The 20,748-nt window shown below is 38.3% G+C and overlaps 1 long non-coding RNA gene across 1 annotated transcript in view; it reads left to right on the forward strand.

Annotated features, from left to right (window-relative positions):
* Nucleotides 1-17,319, forward strand: part of LOC131810804 (uncharacterized) — a 41,462-nt gene extending 24,143 nt beyond the window's left edge. Inside the window, exon 5 of the long non-coding RNA XR_009345721.1 lies at nt 16,859-17,319. This is a non-coding gene — a long non-coding RNA (uncharacterized LOC131810804). The remainder of the gene's footprint in view (nt 1-16,858) is intronic.
* The last annotated feature ends 3,429 nt before the right edge of the window (nt 17,320-20,748 follow it).

The following is a 20,748-nucleotide window of genomic DNA, read 5'->3' on the forward strand; positions in this document are numbered from 1 at the left end:
GGAAAGAGAGAAGTAGAAGCAGCAGATGGTTAGCTATCTGTCGTAGTCTTCCTCCTTTAGAATGAAATATCAGGGGAGAGAAGAATGTTAAAGGGGTAGGAGGGAATGCTCAAGGGTAAGAGATTTCTGCTCCCTCTTCACTTAGGATGGTAGAAGGTGAATTCCTTATAGACCATCTATCCCTCTTGCAACTAAGCATCACAGTTTGGTTAAGTGGAGGGAAAAACTGGGGTGTAGCCCTCTCAAACTATTCTTACTTCTCATGAAGCTTCAGTAAGAGTCAGAATTACCCACATGTCCCTGAGATAGGATGTGGAGGTTACTGGAAATTTTGTCTGGGGGGTTTGCCAGAAGGGATTCCTGGCATAAAGAAAAAGTGGTCCTGTAGTTGAGGACTTCATGGGAGTAACAGCTGGCTCTTGATGGAGTCTATGAAATTACCAGTAGTTAAGTCAGCATGGAAGATACCACACCCTGACCAGGGAAGGGAACACACTGTGAGTTTTACCAGTTGCAAACTTTGGCATTGAATGTCAACAGAACACTGAGGAGTAAGACTAGTCTTGTGTCTGTGGTCATTAATCCAGAGAGGAATCAATACAAATTACTGTTCAGTAGATATAAACAAAAATCCTGAAGGTGCCACATGCACTACCTCCTCCTTTTATCATGAAGTCACAGGCACCACAAACACTCTAAAAACCAGATACCATCTTGGAGAGGAGTGAAGAGACAGAAATCTGAAATACTGAGAATTTTATCCCAAAGAGACTGATAATTTACTTAAAAGAAATTTCTTCTTAGAAACCAGCAAACTGTTTCTACAAAGAGTTAAATAGAAAATATTTTATACTTTGTGAGCTATATAGACTCTTTTACAGCTACTCAACTCTGTCCTTGTAGCATGAATACAGCCATAAACAATATATATAGTGTTTTAATAAAACTTTACTTATTTAAATAGGTTGTGGGCTTATAGACCCTAGTTTGCCAATTCCTGGTTTATATCATTGTATCAGACTGAGTTTCTTGGATTTGACTAAAGATAAATTCCTCCTAGAGGTATAGAAGAAAGATGAAATTAAATGTAGGAACAATTGTCATTTTCTTTGCGCATCTTTGTGCAATATGAATAAAATTGGTTACTTTCATAGTGAAAGGGGAGAGGCAATCTTAGTATAAAGAGGAATGACTTTTCTTTTCCCCTTTCTCAAAATCTTCCAGTCCTTGGGAGTGTTGGGGTCTATGAGAAGCCAGTAAGGGGATTCAGAGTGGTTGATAGAATAGGGAGGGGGAAGAGCAGCTGACCACAAAGAAAAGAGCACACGTTCTGTGTCTCCTGGTCTTGACCTCAAAATATAGGAAAGGAGGACCTGGGAAGGGCAATCACTTTCAGTAACAGCCATAATTATTATAATGATGGTGATGATCAAAGTAATAATAATAATGATTATTATTATTATTATTATCACTATGGTATCAGGATGGCCTAGGTTATGCTACAGTAAGAAACACCTGAAATCTTAGTAGCTTAAAGCAAAAAAAAATTTTATTTTTCATTCACTCTCCTTCTTTGTCAAGAGTCAGCTAGAGACTCTCTTTCACATTGTCCTTGAGCTCATTCCTGGACTCAGGCATTAGATGAGCCACTATCTGCACCATCATCAGTTGCAGTGTGCACCGTGTGATAAAGTACAAACTGGACTCCACTGCAAGTGATACACCTTACTTATGCTCACATTTCATTGGCCAAAACCAGTCATATGACTAAGCCCAAGTTAAAGGGCAAAAAAATTTATGATCCTTTTCCAGGGAGGAAAAATTATTGTTAATGAAAAGCAATTCAATATACCTCAACTACTATTGCCAGGTGATGACATACTGAGCATTGTGCAAAGCATAGTCTAATTTTATCTTTATTCAGAAACCCTGTAATATAGACACCATCAACATTTTACTGATGAGAAAATTGAACATCTTGGGAATTAATAACTCATTTCATTCAGTCGGAAGATGGTAAAGATTTAAACTCAGCAAGGCCTAATTCCATAGCTTATACTCCTAAGTACTATATTACACTGTCCTAATCATTTGTAGTATCTAGATTAGGGGTCTTAGACTCAAATGTGTTCAGGGGCCAGGATTTTATTACAATTTTTTTAAATTAACATATAATGTATTATTTGACCCAAGGGTACAGGTCTGTGAATCATCAGGCTTACAATTTCACAGCACTCACCATAGCACATACCCTCCCAGTGTCCATTACCCAGCCACCCTATTACTACCTCCTAACCCCAGCTACCCTCAGTTTGTTTATGAGATTAAGAGTCTCTTATGGTTTATCTCCCTCCCAATTCCATTATGTTTCACTTTTTCCCTCCCTACCCCCGTGAGCCCCTGCCCTGCCTCTCAAATTCCTTGTATCAGAGAGATCATGTGATAATTGTCTTTCTCTGATTGACTTATTTCATTTAGCATAATATCCTCTAGCTCCATCCATATCATTGCAAATGGCAATATTTCATTTCTTTTGATGGCTGCATGTATTCAATTGTGTGTGTGTGTGCGTGCACGTGCGCACACGCACACATGTGTATACACATCCTCCTCATACATTCATCTGTAGATGGACATCTAGGTTCTTTACATAGTTTGGCTATTATAGACATTGCTGCTATAAACATTTTGGTGTGTGTGCCTCTTTGGATCACTACATTTGTATCTTTAGGGTAAATACCCAGTAGTGCAATTGCTGGGTCATAGGGTAGCTCTATTTTCAACTTTATTTTTTTTTAATTTTAAATTTTTAATTTTTTATAAACATATATTTTTATCCCCAGGGGTACAGGTCTGTGAATCACCAGGTTTACACACTTCACAGCACTCACCAAAGCACATACCCTCCCCAATGTCCATAATCCCACCCCCTTCTCCCAAACCCCCTCCCCCCAGCAACCCTCAGTTTGTTTTGTGAGATTTTCAACTTTCTGAGGAACCTCCATACTGTTTTCTGTAGTGGCTGCATCAGCTTGCATTCCCATCAACAGTGTAGGAGGGTTCCCCTTTCTCTGCATCCTCACCAACATCTGTTGTTTCCTAATGTTAATTTTAGTGATTCTGGGCTGGTTTGAGGTGATATCTCACTGTGGTTTTGATTTGTATTTCCCTGATGCTGAGTGATCTTGAACACTTTTTCATGTGTCTATTGGGCATTTGGATATCTTCTTTGCTGAGATGTTTGTTCATGTCTTATGCCCATTTCTTGATTGGGTTATTTGTTCTTCAGGTGTTGAGTTTGATAAATTCTTTATAGATTTTGGACACTAGCCCTTTATCTGATATGTCATTTGCAAATATCTTCTCCCATTCTGTCAGTTGTCTTCTGGTTTTGTTGACTGTTTCCTTTGCTGTGCAAAGCTTTAGATCTTGATGAATTCCTAATAGTTAATTTTTGCCCTTGCTTCCCTTGCCTCTGATGGTGTTTCTAGGAAGAAGCCACTGTGGTTCAGGTAGAAGAGGTTACTGTCTGTGTTCTGCCCAAGGATTTTGATGGATTCCCATCTCACATTGAAGTATTTCAGCCATTTTGAGTCTATTTTTTGTGTGTGGTATAAGGAAATGGTCCAGTTTCATTTTTCTGCATGTGGCTGTCCAGTTTTCCCAACACCATTTGTTGAAGAGGCTGTATTTTTTCCATTAGACTTTCTTTCTTGCTTTGTTGAAAATTAGTTGACCATAGAATTGAGGGTCCATTTCTGGTCTCTCTATTCTGTTCCGCTGATCTGTGTGTCTGTTTTTGGCCAGTACCATACTGTCTTGAGGATTACAGTTTTGTAATAGAGTTTGAAGTCTGAAACTGTGATGCCACCAACTTTGGTTTGCTTTTTCAACATTCTTCTGGCTATTTGGGATCTTTTCTGGTTCCATATAAATTTTAAGATTATTTGTTCCATATCTTTGAAAAAAGTTGATGGTATTTTGATAGGAATTACATTAAATGTGTAGATTGCCTTAGGTAGCAGAGACATTTCACAATATTTGCTCTTCCAATCCATGAGCATGGGAAGTTTTTCCATTTCTTTGTGTCTTCCTCAATTTCTTTCATGAGTACTTTATAGTTTTCTGAGTACAGATTCTTTGCCTCTTTGGTTAGTTTTATTCTTAGGTATCTTATGGTTTTGGATGCAATTGTAAATAAGATCAATTCTGCAATTTCTCTTTTTTTCTGTGTTGCTGTTTGTGTATAGAAATGAAACTGATTGGGGCGCCTGGGTGGCTCAGTGTGTTAAAGCCTCTGCCTTTGGCTCAGGTCATGATCTCAGGGTCCTGGGATTGAGCCCCACATTGGGTTCTCTGCTCAGTGGGGAGCCTGCTTCCCCCCTCTCTCTCTGCCTGCTCTTCTGCCTACCTGTGATCTCTGTCAAATAAATAAACAAAATCTTGAAAAAAAAAAAGAAATGTAACTGATTTCTGTGCATTGATTTTATATCCTGACACTTTACTGAAGTCCTATATGATTTCTATGAGTTTTGGAGTGGAGTCTTTTGGGTTTTCCACATAAAGTATCATATCATCTGCAAAGAGTGAGAATTTGACTTCTTCTTTGCTGATTTGGATGCTTTTTATTTCTTTTTGTTGTCTGATTGCTGAGACTAAGATTCTAGTACTATGTTGAATAGCAATGGTGATAGTGGGCAGCCCCACCATGTTCTGACCTTAGGGGAAAACTCAGTTTTTCCCCATTAAGAATTATATTCACTGTGGGTTTTTCATAGATGGCTTGGATGGTATTGAGGTATGTACCCTCCATCCCTACGCTGTGAAGAGTTTTGATCAAGAAAGGATGCAGTACTTTGTCAAATGCTTTTTCAGCATCTACTGAGAGGATCATATGGTTCTTGTCCTTTCTTTTATTAATGTATTGTTTCACATTGATTGATTTGTGGATGTTGAACCAACCTTGTAGCCCAGGAATAAATCCCACTTGGTCATGGTGAATAACTCTTTTAATGTACTATTGTATTAGATCCTATTGACTAGTATTTTGGTGAGAATTTTTGCATCCTTGTTCATCAAGGATATTGGTCTGTAATGCTCCTTCTTGATGGCATCTTTGTCTGTTTGGGATCAGGATAATGCTGTCCTCATAAAATGAGTTTGGAAATTTTCCTCCCATTTCTATTTTTTGGAACAATTTCAGGAGAATAGGTATTCATTTTTCTTTGAATGTTTGGTAGAATTCCCCTGGGAAAGACATCTGGCCCTGGACTCTTGTTTGTTTTGGGAGATTTTTGATGACTTCTTTAATCTCCTTACTGATTATGGGTCTGTTCAGATTTTCTATTTCTTCCTGGTTTATTTTTGATAGTTTATATGTCTCTAGGAATGCACCCATTTTTTCCAGATTGTCAAATTTACTGGAGTATGGTTGCTCATAATATGTTCTTATAATTGTGTTTCTTTGGTGTTGGTTGTGAACTTTCCTCTATCATTCATGATTTTATTTATTTGGGTCCTTTTCTTCTCTTTTTGATAAGTCTGACCAGGGGTTTAACAATCTTATTAGTTCCTTCAAAGAACCAGTTCCTAGTTTTGTTGATTTGTTCTATTGATTTTTGTTTTCTATTTCATTGATTTCTGCTCTGATCTTTATTATTTCTCTTCTCCTGCTGGGTTAGGCTTTCTTTTCTCCAGCTCCTTTTGGTGTAGGGTTAGGTTGTGTACTTGAGACCTTTCCTATTTCTCGAGAAAGGCTTGTATATAAGGAAAGGCTATATACTTTCCTCTCAGGACCTCCTTTGCTGTGTCCCACAGATTTTTAACAGTTGTGTTTTCATTTTCATTTTTTCCATGAATTTTTTCAGTTCTTTAATTTCATGGTTGACCCATTTATTCTTTAGTACAATGCTCTTTAGCCTCGTGTATTTGAGTTCTTTCCAACTTTCCTCTTGTGATTGAGTTCTAGCTTCAGAGCATTGTGGTCTGAAAATATGCAGTGAGTGATCCCAATCTTTTGGTACTGGTTGAGATGTGATTTGTGAACTAGGATGTGATCTATTCTGGAGAATGTTCCATGTGCAGTAGAGAAGAATGTGTATTCTGTTGCTTTGGAATGGAATGTTCTGAATATATCTGTGATGTCCATCTAGTCCAGCGTGTCATTTAAAGCCTTTATTTCCTTGATGAACTTTTGCTTAGATGATCTGTCCATTTCAGTGAGGTGGGGGTGTTAAAGTTCCCTACTATTACTGTATTAATGTCAATGTGTTTCTTTGATTTTGTTATTATTTGTTTATATAATTGGCTGCTCCCAATGTTAGGGGCATAGATATTCAAAATTGTTAGGTCTTCTTGTTGGAGAGACCTTTTTAGTACAATATAGTGTCTTTCCTCTCTTATTATAGTTTTTGGCTTAAAATCGAATTTGTCTGATATAAGGATTGCCACCCTAGCTTTCTTTTATTGTCCATTAGCATGGTAAATTGTTTTCCACCCCCCTCACTTTAAATCTGGAGGTGTCTTCGGGTCTGAAATAAGTTTCTTACAGACAGCATTTTTTTTTTTTTTAGCATTTTTTTTTTTTTAATCTATTCTGATACCCTGTGTTTTTTGATTGGGGCATTTAGCCCATTTATATTCAGGGTAACTATTGAAAGATATGAATTTAATGCCCATTGTATTGCCTGTAAAGTGACTGTTACTGTATATTGTCTCTGTTCCTTTCTGGTCTGTTACTTCTAGGCTCTCTCTTTGCTTAGAGAACCCCTTTCAATATTTTCTACAGGGCTGGTTTGGTGTTTGCAAATTCTTTTAATTTTTGTTTGTCCTAGAAGCTTTTTATCTTTCCTATTTTCAATGACTGCCTAGCTGGATATAGTATTCTTGGCTGTATATTTTTCTCATTTAGTGCTCTGAACATATAATGCCAGTCCTTCCTGACCTGCCACCTCTCTGTGGATAAGTCTGCTGCCAAACTAATGTTTCTACCATTGTATGTTACAGACTTCTTGCCCTGAGCTGCTTTCAGAATTTTCTCTTTGTCACTAAGACTAGTAAGTTTTACTATTAGATGATGGGGTGTGGACCTATTTTTATTAATTTTTGAGGGAGGTTCTCTGTACCTCCTGGATTTTGATGCTTGTTCCCTTTGTCATATTAGGGAAATTCTATATTATAGTTTTCTCCAATATACCTTATGCTCCCCTCTCTCTTTCTTCTTCTTCTGGAATCCCAATTACTCTGACATTTTTTTGTCTTACAGTATCATTTATCTCTCAAATTCTTCTCTTGTGGTCCCATAGTTGTTTGTCTCTCTTTTACTCAGCTTCTTTATTCCCCATCATTTGGTCTTCTGTATCACTAATTCTCTCTTCTGCCTCATTTATCCTGCAGTAAGAGCCTCCATTCTTGATTGCACCTCATTAATTCCTTTTTGATTTCAACTTGCTTAGATTTTAGTTCTTTTATTTCTCCAGAAAGGGTTTTTATTTCTCCAGACAAGCGTTTCTCTAATATCTTCCATGCCTTTTTTGAGCCAAGCTAGCACCTTGAGAATAGTCATACTGGACTTTAGATCTGACATATTACCAATGTCTGTATTAATTAGGTCCATAGAAGTCAGTAGGCCTCTTGTTTTGTTTTTTTGTGATGCGTTTTTCTGCTTTGTTATTTTATTCAGATAAAAGTATATGAATGAGGGAATAAAATACTAAAAGGGTGGAAAAGACCCCAGAAAAATGTACACTAACTAAATCAGAGGAGACCCCAAACTGGGGGGAGAAGAAAATGGGTTAAAAATATATATATATATTAAAATAAATAAATAATAAATAATTATATATATTTAAATATATAAATATATAAAATATATTTTATATATTTAAATATATAAATATATAAAAATATAAAGTATATTTTCTTTTTTGGTGAATAGACCTGAGCCACCCACTTGATTTTGGGTGTATTTTGGTTTATTAATATAAACTACCTCCCAAGATTTTAAAGAAAGAAAGAAAACCTTATATATACAGAAAAATAAGGGTAAACATGATAAAGGGATGGAATATGACTGTACAGAAAAAATTTTAAAAAAATCAGGAAAGGATTTGATAAGATAAGTTGCTCAGGAAGAGAAAGAAGAAGGAAAAAGAGGTGGAGGTAATGTGCTTAGGCTGGAGACTACAACAAAGCCCTGTATTAGATTTAGGGCATATTTTGATCTATTAGAAGAAATTGTATTCCAAAATTAAAAAAACAAAAACAAAAACAAATATCCTATATGTATACAAAAAATAAGGTTAAATACAATAAAGGATAAAATATGAATATAATAATGAAGGCTTTAAAAATTTTTTTAGAAAGGCATTAAGATAAACTAGTTAAATATGTTAAAAGAGGAAAGGGACAAATTTTAAAAATTAGAATAAGAAAAAAAAATTAAAAATTTAATTTAACTTTGCGACTTTTCTCATAGGGAGAAAGCCATGAATTCCATGCAATGCTTTCGCCTCTCTCTGGAGTTCCTCTCTTCTCCTTGATCAGTGGGCTTGATCTTGGCTGGATGTTCTTGATGATCTTCTTGAGGAGCAGCCTGTTGCAGTGATTCTCAAATGTCTTTCCTGAGGCGGAATTGCACCGCCTTTGCCAGAGGCCACACTAAGAAATCTGCTCGAGTTCCCTTTTGGGAGTTTTTGTTCCCTGAATGCTTTCCGTAGAGCTCTGGAGGATGGGAATGAAAATGACGGCCTCCCAATCTCCAGCCTGGAGGAGCTTAGGGCCCCACTCCTCAGTGCACCCTCAGAAAAAAGGGTCAATCCCTCCCGTCTCCCTGGTTTCTGGCCACGCTCTGTGCTCACCCACTCTGTGACTGAGCATTTCTGTCTCTGACACACCGCCCCATTTGGAATCTCCAAACTCAGCAGATTCCTGCCTCCAGAGGAGGAAGGTGAGTCTCCCCAGATCTGCCACTTGTGGGATCCCTTGCCTAAAGAGCAATGGCCCGACTGTGCTGCAGATCATGGCTTAAGGTAATCCTGAACTGAGAGGTTGCTCCTTGGCTCTGTCTCTGTAGCTGGCTTCCCTGCTCCAATACCTGGCAGCTCTGCCACACTCAGATACCCCCAATCCTTCTGTGACCCTGTGGGACCCGAGACCATGCTGTCCCCGCGAGGGCTCCACCCCCGCTTAGCCTCTGGAGCATTGTCCTTCAGTGGAGCGGACTTCTAAAAGTTCTAATTTTGTGCTCCACTGCTCTGCCGCTTGCTGGGAGTCAGCCCCTCCCCCTGCGGTTTATCTTCCTGGCGCTTCAGATTCACTTCTCCACATGTTCTACCTTTCAGAAAGTAGTCAATTTTCTGTTTCTAGAATTGCTGCTCTTCTTTTTGTCAGTCTGTTGGGTTTGTAGGTGTTCGGAATGGTTTGATAACTATCTAGCCGAACTCCTATGACCTGACATCATTTCAATCTGCTATTCCTCCACCATCTTGCCTCTTTCTGTTGAGGCTTTGGGAATGCAGGAGGAAAAATAGAAATGACCACCAGGCCACCATCTTCCAGGCCACCCCCCTCCCCTTTCTTAACCCTTGACTCTCCTGCCAAAAGGATGTATGCCGAGGTCCCGTCTCCATAAGTAACCTGATACCTATGCAGGAAACAGGAGTATCAGGACTCCCCCATTCCCTCCCATCACCAAATACCTTACCATGTATGGATGTGAACCTGCCTTATCCTGATGAAAGACCCTGCTGACTCCCTCCCAGCACGAACTTTCCCAGCTCCCTCCTCCCGAGTCTTGGAACCTTGCCCGAGAGTGCTGATCTCCTCCTGGCATGACTTTCCTGGCTCCCCTTCTCCTGAGCCCTGAAACTTCACTGGAGAGTGTTTTTCTTTTTTCTTTTCTTTTTTTTTTTTTTTTTAAGATTTCATTTATTCATTTCACAGAGAGAGAAAGGGAGGGAAGCAGGCCCCCCACTGAGCAGAAAGCTCAGAAAGTTGCAGGGCTCTATCCCAGGACCCTGAGATCATGACCTAAGCTGAAGGCAGAGGCTTTAACCCACTGAGCTACCCAGGTGTCCCCAGAGAGTGCCATTAATAAATCTTGCCTTGCGCTTAACTCGCCTGGTGTTGTGTTTACCTTGCCTATAAAACCTTACACTTTCCCTTGTCATAATTCATCTTAAACTGATTATTGCTATGTAAAATTATGCTCATTATTATAAGATCTCCAGATTCTTTAAAAAGTCCTCAGCAATTTAAATTTTAATATGGAATTACCTGATTTCAAAATGTTAAGAACAGTCTAAGATTAAAAAAATATTATGCACTAAATAAAATAAATCTCTGGGCCCAACATGCCCCATAGAACAATAGTTTACAATCTCTTAAGGAGGTCTTCTGGTGGAGTCTAACCAGTTTGCTGGCAAAACACTAAATTGAGAATAACCTGCTCATATTATTAGTTAGGTAAGGTCCAAGTCTGTATGTGATCTCTGGTAAGAAGCAGAAAAGAACGATGTTGGTAAAGTCTGAATACTGAATTCAGATGATTGTCATCAAGATGTATAAATGTTTGTATACAATGGGGACATGTTTGTGAATACACATTTGATTTTCAGCCAATTCAAGTGTTTAAGGAGCCATGTAGCAATTTCATACTTGCAAGCTGCTGCCATGTAGCATGCATTAATTCTTTCTTTCTCTGGCCAGTGTGGCACTGTCATCATTCACTGGAGAACCTTCCTAAGGGGGGGGGGGGCGTTCAGTGCCCTCCAGTTCAGTTTGTGCTTACCAATATAAGCAGTCTGACTTGTATTAATTACAGCAGAACAAATGGAAGGTCCATTTCCAGTTTCATTTAAAGCTAGTCACATCTATGTCTAGTAGAAGTAGTCAGGAGTGGGGTCAGATGGAAAGTTAGCTGACATGACTTTTCCTGGAAAGTGGCAGCTGAAGTTTTTAAAGGAGTTGGGAAGGAGTCTAACTTGGGACTTCTTACCTGGGGACTAAGTATGTTTTGGGGGAGTGCAGAACTATTACTTTTGTCAAATTCTCAAATAGGTCTTGCCACCTCTAACTTATCATCAAAACTTTCGACTTGGAAAATCATTAAGAAGAGTGTAGAAATGCCTCATCCCCAGCCATCTTTCCTAAAAAAGCATTGAAGGTAGAAAGTTTTGCTGACCTTTAAACATAAGCCAGGGTTTCCTGCTGCTTTTCTTTACCTGGAATGCTCTTTTGAGCCATTTCTGTCCTGCCAATTCCTTTCTTTAATAGCAAAACCAAAAACTAATTTATAAAGCATTTTCCAGTTCCTTCACAGGATGTTTTTAACTCCTCTGAGTTCTGAGAACATTTTCTTTGTAGCTCTCTGATGACATTACTGTTCTGTCTCTTATACATGTGTATGTATGTGTGTGTGCATGTGTGTGTTCATATTATATCATTTCTTTACAGAATAGTAAAGTCTATGAGGGTACCATGAGGTATCACAGGTGGTTGCTAGTACATGTTGAAGCTCAATATTTGCCAACTTGAATTGAATTCTGCTGTCTGGTTGGCTCCATAAGTCATTTGGTGTGGTCAATGAAATATTGTAGATTCTGGGCTTACGAAAGAGTGACTGAGTAATGACAGTAGATTATGTATTTGTGAACTCTAAGGGCTTCTTTGAAGAGTCACTGGGAAGAAGAGAGTTACAGTCGACTGTAACTCTAACACCTAGAATAGAATCTGGTACATAGTAACTCCACAACAAATACTGGTTCTGTGAGTGACTGATTAGATGAATGTGCCCATAAGTTATCCTTGTTTTAGAATTTATTAACACTATCATTTGTACCCATGGCTTTGTTCTTTTCTAGCTACCTACCTCTCCATCCATCCAAGGAACATTAGTTTTTGCCCAGGTGATAGTCTGATTACAGAAATTGAATCCAACTATAGAGTACCATGGCAGGGTCATATTTTCTTTTGGTGTGATGTTTCCACATCTCTATAAGGTAGTCTTCTTGTTTAATCACTTCCTTTTATAATCAATCCTTTTATAATAGGCTCCCTCTCAATTTTTGCAAGTCCTTCTGGGTTTAAGTCTGAATAATCATCAGATTGTTGTTGGTCTTAGGAAAAACTAGCCTAAGAATGGGGTACCAAGACTTATTTCCTCTGCCAGCAGTTGGAATCCAGGGATAGCTGGGGAGAAGTTCAATCAGAAAAGCAAGGAGCACCATTAAGGGATAAGACTGAAGTACCTGTTTTTGGTCTGGCCAACAAATGGACTAGTATTAGATCAAGATGGACATGATACAGTGATGTTAACCTACATACACATCTTAGAAATGTTGTACATAGAAGGGTCCTTTTCCATGTTATTGGTTTGCTGCTATGTACTAGCTTAATTTCCTAGGTCCTCTTTTTTTTTTTTTTTTTTTTTTAACCAACTAGTATTACCTTTTCATTGATAAAGACATTAAAATTCCTCTCTTTTTCTTATTTTACAATTTATACTCTTTCTTTGTATTGATAGCATCATAGAATTAAAATCAGGGCATGTCTGTTGCTTGTTAGTACCATAACTTTTCCGTATGTTCTAACGTTTGTGAAATGAAGAATAAATTTCTTGAAAGTGGAGATTTTCAGACTCTTGACTCTAAGCATAAACATAAGAAGTGTTCTGCTTTTACGAGAACCATGAGTGGCCTAACTTATTTGACTATATCATCTGTGATCTCTGGGATCCATCATGGATCTCTGCGATCCACCTAATATAGTGCCAATGTGTAATTAATGTACGATGAGTGAAATCTTTCCAACTTTTCAATAACTGGCCAGTCCTGGAATCAGTTTAAGACTAACCTGTCTTCCTCTTCTGCACTGAATCAATCCTTTATAATTTTCAAAGGGGCACCTGGGTGGCTCAGTTGGTTAAGTGAATGCTTTCAGCTCAGGTCATGCTCCTGGAGTCCCAGAGATTGTCTCCCTCTGGCTTTTCCCCATCTCATGCTGTCTTTCTCTCTCTTTCTCAGTCTCTCTCTGACTCTCTCTCTCTCTCTCTCTCTCAAATAAATGCAGAAATATTTAAAATATATATATTAGCATAATAGCAAAGATTCCTAAAGGTCTTTTGGATAGTTCTTTTATGCACTTAAATTCTGGGGATATAATGATAAAAGAAACTTGGGAAGAAAAGCAGGAGACCTTGTTTCCGCTTTGGTGTGGGCCAAGTAATTTAGTATGCTAACTTGTGTGAGTTGTCCTACCCCTCTGGGCTTGTTTCTTTATTTGTAAAATGAGGGGCTCAGATTAGATACCCTAAGAGCTTTTCCATATTTCACACTCTGTGAACCTATTGCTGAGACACCCCCAACCTTATGTCTAAACATGGTGAATGGGAGCACATTATGGGGAGCTCATTGTATCTCAGGTGTTTTCCTCCATATTGAATTAAATCCCTCACTTGTCTTTGCCTCTGCCTCATACCTCCCACAACTTTATTTTAGATTGTAAAGTTTGCTGCCAGGTTTTTTTTTTTTTTTTTTTTTTTTTTTGCCTGTTCTTCTTGACCTAAAGAAGTAGTAAAAGAGTTACCATGACAACGGAGTAATTTTCTTGGATGGCCACATTCAATTTGCTTAAGTAGATATTAGGAGTGCAACATGTTTCATTAGCTCCAGGGCCCTTGGGATGTAACACCAAAGTGCTTGGCAGACCAGAGCTTCAGGTTAAGCCCATTGAAACCTGGGTCTATTGACTGTGTAGAGATGACATTTTCTTTATAGGGTCTGTGTCTTAGTTGCTTAGATCTGGTAAGTACCAAAAGTAATTACTAAAGGAAATTGTAAGAAGATCTGCTACTTTAGCTAACAAAAAAAGAAATGGAAGAAAAACTTTAAGCACAGTGCTGGATAGCATAAATCAGAAAGTAAATATCCAAGATATTAAAAAATATGTTTTGTGTCTGTTTGTTTATTTTCCTTTTATATGAAAGAGAAAAACAGACCTTTATCTAAATTAAAGGTTAGATTCCCAAAGGCAGTATATTAAGTAGATGGAAATTTTATGCAACTGATATCCAACAGTAAGGAAATAAAATGAATTTGGTCATTTGAGTAAAATACTAATTCTAATTAATAATCATAAGGGTGATACAGATACAAATATCTATCATAATAATAGTAGCAGTGAACATTTTTTAATGTTTTCAATGTGCCAATGTGTTCATGACAACCATATAGAATAATAATAATAATTATTATTATTATTATCTCTGTTTTACAGATAAGAGAAATTAAGATTTAGAGAGGTTAATAACCTGCCCAAAGTTATGGCTGTTAAGTAGGCAAGTTGAGTAGGAAATTTAAGGTGATCTCACTATCACCTCTTGCATTTAGTCATATTCAATACTTGCATAATATGAACATACCTTTTAACTTCCCAGACCTTTGAGGATGATGGAGTTAAAAAGCGAAGAAGGTTTTAAGATACCTTCTCCAAGGACTGTGTTAAGTGTGTGTATGTCTAGGTACTAATGTGGAAATGACAAGTTAGACAAGCAGATGTCTTCACTGTATAACAACACCAGGATGATTTTATGGGACATATTGGAGTGTTTCTGGAGGGAGCCTAGCCATATGCCATAAACCTGTGGAGCTTTTTCAAAATTAAAGAGAGCCATGCAAGCCATCTATTGTTAAGATTTTAAGATAACCAGAAAATAGAACATATATCCATGTGCACCCTCACATCCACCATAAACACTTTCTATTCAATACATGATTATACGTAGACACAAGGACCCAGAATGTATTCTTTCCAGACTTAAACTGTGGATTCTGTACTTATAGAAAATATTATCCTTACATATACATAAGAAAACAAAGCAGATTCCACTGTTCAGATGGGAAATTTCTTAACATGGTAAGCCAGGGTGGGGTGATAACATCTAACTTTGGCTTATATTTGTATCAGGGTGGGAGACATCATATGGGGTATGAGAACATGGAACTGAATCAGGTGGAGCTGTGTCTGTACCCTGAGTGTACTGCTTATTAGCTATAATATTTTAAGGGGGGATTTGATTTAAACATTCTCAATTCCATCAGCAGTGAAATAGGGATAATTTCTTACTCACAAGGCAGTGAAGCAAGGTCTAGTGAGTTGTTGGTAGGGTGTGGTAGCATGGGATCTACCTATATGAAGACATGAAGCATGTCTTTGAAGAGACTGTAGGAGAGGGGCCAGACATGCTAACCTTGACTTAGTGTACTGGACATTGTAATTACCCTTGAAAGTCTGCTTCACTCCTCACCTATTACATGGTTACTCTGCAGATTGATTGGGCCCTGATTAGCAAAAGCCAGTCAGCATTCTTTGATCCCATTTGGCAAAGCATTTATGCTCAGGTATTAGCAATAACCATAGGTCTAAACCAATGAACATATGCCATTTACCTGACCAGGTTAGTTAAGTCAGAATATGGAATTATTTTATATATAATTAGAGAAAAGATAGGGTCCCTGTCTTATTTTGAAAGATATAGTGTACAGGTACAAGTTCTGAGGCCACTATAGCCACAAGAGAAGATGTTTGAATATAGCTATCAAATGTAGGAAGGAAGAGACAAGTGAATTTTAAGGAAATAGAGCCAGATCCCTGATCAAGCCATTCCTAAACCCCGTCCTACTTTTTTTCACTTAAATGAGACCAGAAGTTCCTTCTGCCATTTAAATATGGTTGATTTGGATTTGAATTTGTTATTACTTACAACTGAAGGCATGATAAAATACACACACTTACAGTTTTAATTGCTGGAGGACAGAAATGATGATGAGTTTAGAGTGAGCTTGTGTTTTGAACTTGTTCCTAGTAAAAGCGTCAACCACTCCATCCCCTTCCCCCACCATCTCTCCATCCTTCCTAACCACCCGCCCCCAAACTTGGGACACATGTTTGATGCATAGGCTGAGATAGTTTTGTAATTAGAAGTTAAGCAAGAATTTTACCACATTGTGGTGCACATTAGTTTCAAGCTATATTGCTTTAGGGCCCGCTAATGGACATTAACACAAAGAAGGCACCAGGCCTTTTACTTTTACAACTTTGGCCATAGAAGACAGTAATACCTTTGTGTGTGGCACATGGTTGCTCTTTTCCTTAACCAGGTTATCTATGACAACTTGCTACAAAGTTTAAAGAAATATGTACGGAGTTAAGTGTAGCAGTACAGTATTGAAGCAGGTTTATGGAGTAAAGTATATCATGTTTTACTTCTTTTTTATATGACCAACTGTTAAAGTATAAGACAGAGGACAGGAGAATAGGAAGAAAAGGATGAGAACAAGTAACTGATTCTAGGAACCAGCATGGATCAGGAGACTGGTGAGCAGCAGAATAGGATCTTGTGGCTCTGCCTTATGCTCATCTTAGTGGCTCTTCAACTTTACATATTTAATTCTCAATTTTTAAATTTTGTACTAGAATCATGTTAGTGAAGACCGCCCTAACTTATTTAATAAATAAGCTCTAAAATCTCAGTGGCCCAACAAAATAGAAGTTAGCTATTATATTCATGTAATAAGTGAAGTCCTGTGATCCTGGCATGTGTTGCTGGTTTTTCTCCATGTTGAATTTGAGGAGTCAACTTTTTCTATCTCATGTTCTGCTATCATCTAAGGCAGGGGTTGGAAAATAATGTCTTGTGGACTTACCACTTATTTTGTAAATAAAGTTTTATTAGAACATGATTTCAAATGTTTATGTGTTGCTCATGGCTTCTTTTGTACTATGAAGGTAGAGTGGAGCAGTTCTAACAGAGATCAGATGACAACAAAGTATTAAATATTTACTATCTATTCCTTTTCAGAGAAGTTTGCCAGCCTTCGCTCCATGGTCCCTGTGTCCTCTGCATTCAACAAGCAGGAATAAAAGTGCATGGAGAACTTATAAATGCGTCTTTAAAGCCTAGGATGAGAGAAGACATTTCATTTCTTCTATTTCTATTTTATTGGTGAAACTTGGTCACATGGCCACAATAGATGTAAACAGTTCCAGGAAATGTAGTCTTTGGCTAAGAAGTCTCCTCCCAGCAATGACTTGACATTATGAAGGGTAGCACCCAGATTTTGGTAAACAATTATCAATTTCTGCTACAAAACACATCATCATAGCCTTGAAAGAGACCTTATGGGAGCACCTGGGTGGCTCAGTTGGTAAAGTATCTGCCTTCCACACAGGTCCTGATCCCAGAGCCCAGGATTAAACTCTTTATCAGGCTCTCTGCTCAAGGAGAGTCTGCTTTTCCCTGTGCCCCTCACCACTCTTGTGCTCTCTCTCTTTCTCAAATAAATAAATAAAAATATTTTTTTAAAAAAGGGATTATAGGAGTTATGTTTAATGAATTAATTTCTCTTCATCCCCTGTATCCTATGTTTCAGGCGAAAAAAAATTTTAAATAAATGAATAAGATTCAGTCAAATAAGTGAAACCACCACACACACTCTCTTTCACTCTTGTTACAGGAAATTCAAATTTAAGACAGTCATTTCAATAATCATGTTGGGAATAATGGACTGCTAGGAGAGGGGAGTATGGGTTCTGTCTGGTCCTGGGTTAGTGTTTCCAGAGATGTCAGCTGCTGGCTGTTCCTGGATGGATGAGGAAATTGAAAATGGATTTGTTTACATTGAAAGACTTGAGCAGAGACTCAGAATTGGGGCTCAGAGGACACTGGGAATGTGGAACTAGGCTATGCAGACCATGCCTAAAGCTTACCAAGGAACCTTGTTGGCAACTGGAGAAGATGGAAGATGTCAACAATAATGTCAGTTTCAGCTGATGAGTACAGGACCAAGAAAGGCTTGCCTATCATGTCCTTATGAAGGCTCCCTTTCTTTGATTAAATTCAATTAGATGTTTACTTTTTGCTTGGCAGTGAGGACACTAAATAAGACATCATCTTTATCCTTGAGGAACCTGTGCTTTAATAGAGGAGATACACACAAAAATAAGTAATTTCAATAAAATGGTAATTCTCTTGAGGATACCATTCACAGGTGCCTAATTCCACATGAAGGAGTGGTCTGGGATGCTAAGAATGACTTTCTAGATGTGATGGCACCTGAGTTCTATATTGACAGGTGAGGTTAGGTACAAACAAAAGAATGAGTAAGGGGAGAATTAAAATATCATAGGAAAACCCATAGAAGCCTAAAGTAGCACGGTCATTTGGAGGAAATTAAAGTTTCTGAAACTGTTTAACCTAAGGTATAAGAGGCAAAATATTAGGACTTGGATCTGGAACAGTGGCAAGGGGCAGATTGTAGTGGTCCATGTAAACCATGTTGAAGACCTAGGATTCTGTTATTTTGGTGATGGGGAGACATTGGAGCTTTTCATTCTACATTGCCATTTCTTTTTACTAATGGGCTAAAGCTGCATTCAGAATAGAGGCTGCTGACGTGTTATAAAAACTATAGTGTAAGGAGAAGCATGGAAGATGATGCATATCTCACTAAAGACATAAGCCAAGATCAAAAACCTAGAGCCCCTAATAAGCCCTTGATCAATAGCAGCATCCTTAGTTTGGCCATGGCTCAGCTAAGGAGTGGAGAGAACCCTTAGTTCCACAGGGTTTTTTTTTTTTTTTTCTTTGAGATTATGAAAGGTGGGGTTGTATTTTCAGAATCCTAGCTCCTGCTTCCATATTATATATCCTAATTTTTGCCCTCAAGCATAGTTTTCTTCATTGTTCTGGGCCTTGTTTTAACTCCAAAGAATTAAAAGGCAACATTTTGTTTGTGGGAAGAGGTAGGGGTATACCTGGCATCCTGGATTAGTAATTTTTCTTATCTGTTTGCCTTTATAAATAATTTTGCTTTCGGTCCAGTCTTGCCAGATGAGGAAAGGCACTTTGAGCTTTTAGAGGACAACGGACTCCTTTCCCTTTTTAGCAACTTCTCTTGTTTATATCAATACCTCATTCCTATGTTTCACTCCTTTCCTGCCACTCTTTCCATTCTCAGCTGTCATTACCACTTTTTTAGCAATAAATAAGGAATGAAGGGCAAAACACAATAGCCTGCCACGGTTGCTAACAAGGATAAGTCTGTGGGAAACTTTTTTAGAAACCTCAGAGAAGAGACTCTAGTGGTGTCTCAGCCCACAGGTTTCAGCTGCAATGGGAACAATGACTCTTCTGCCTACCTCCAAAGGACAAGATGAGACACGGGGCTTGTTTTTCCTTTCTCTTCCAAGCTTCAAACTTGAGCAAACAATCTTTACTTAACCCATATGGAAAACTTGCAAACACAAACACATTCCTCTTCTCCTATTAGTGCTGGGATGAAAAGCAAATTTCAAATTAGTTAATGTTCATGTAGTTAAGTGGTTCCCTATTGACTGGGAATACGTAGGTGGGGGAGTGGATTTGGAGGTGGGCTTTTGCGGTCTGGCCAAAGGCAGAATGAAAGCCCGAGTCACTCAAATTGCAAGAGAAAGTTTAGGGGGAAAAAAGCACAAAGAAATCATGCAGGTAGTACAGAGCCTTGCCTATGTTCCCACTCCAACATATCATATGGTATATTTGGGTGGCACTGTGAAAAATGGAGACAGACTTTTGAGGAGGGACCATCATGTTCCTTGTCATGGTCCATGAATATTTATGGAACAGCCCTTTATAGGGGTGCTTGGCGCCACCACACAGTTTTATTGTTTGGCAGATTGAAAACTAGTTCCATGCTCACCCTTGGTCCTCTGAAAAGAATGTTGGGGCTTCCAAAAATGAGGTGGCCACATCATTCCTGTTGGAAGACATGACCCTCTTTTTCCATCGTGAGAATGTCTATGCATGCAATTTGGGAAGCAAAGCAATTAGGAACTGAACAGTCCTTATATCAAGAATCTTGGGGAAGTATCAGCTAGTTTAGCAATTTCATCCTCATACCTATAGTGAAGTATTTGAGGAAAATTCAGGATGACACTATCCTGGTGAATAAGAGAAACAAACAAACAAAAAAATCAAATATTTTGAACAAGTTCAAAATTGGTTTACAGGTCATAAATCAGAGGAAGCTTTGATTTAGAGCAATATCCAGCAGTCAAGAGTGTTTGATTTAATCCCAGAAGGGCTCCTTCTCTAATAAATCACCACATTCACCCTGAAATATCACTGTTATGTCATTGATGTCAGAGTGGTTTTAACTATGGGCCCATAGTGTTCATGGATGGACATCAGGAAGGTACATAACTGGGTATTTTGTCTTTAGAGAAAGAGGAAGAGTGAGCAAGTGGGGTGGGGGAATAGAGGGGAGAGGCAGAGGGAGATGGAAAGCGAATCTTAAGCAGGATCTACTCCAAGCCCCGTGCAGAGCCTGTAGCAGAACTCAATCTCACAACCCTGGGATCACAGCCTGAGCTGAAATCAAGGGCTGGTCACTTAACTAACTGAACTACCCAGTCACCCCATAACTGGGTATTTAAACTTGCTAAAATTCTAGGCAAATTTCATGTATGTGTCTGTGTTCATGTGTGAGTACTTTGTGCTCGTGTGTGTATGTGTGTGTGTACTTTTCTCAGAAGATTTATTGCTTTCATCAGATTTCAAAGGGATTTGTCAGACTTAAGTATTAACAATGAAAGTTAGAGTGTTGAAGTAGAAAAAGACTTCAGAAATACCTGGCCCTGAGCATTTCAGTGTGCTTTGCTGTGCTCAAATTTTCATGTTCACGAGATTTACCTGAGATGCTTGTTTAAATA

This window comes from Mustela lutreola, chromosome 1 (genome assembly GCF_030435805.1).
Source record: "Mustela lutreola isolate mMusLut2 chromosome 1, mMusLut2.pri, whole genome shotgun sequence".
Taxonomy (NCBI): domain Eukaryota; kingdom Metazoa; phylum Chordata; class Mammalia; order Carnivora; family Mustelidae; genus Mustela; species Mustela lutreola.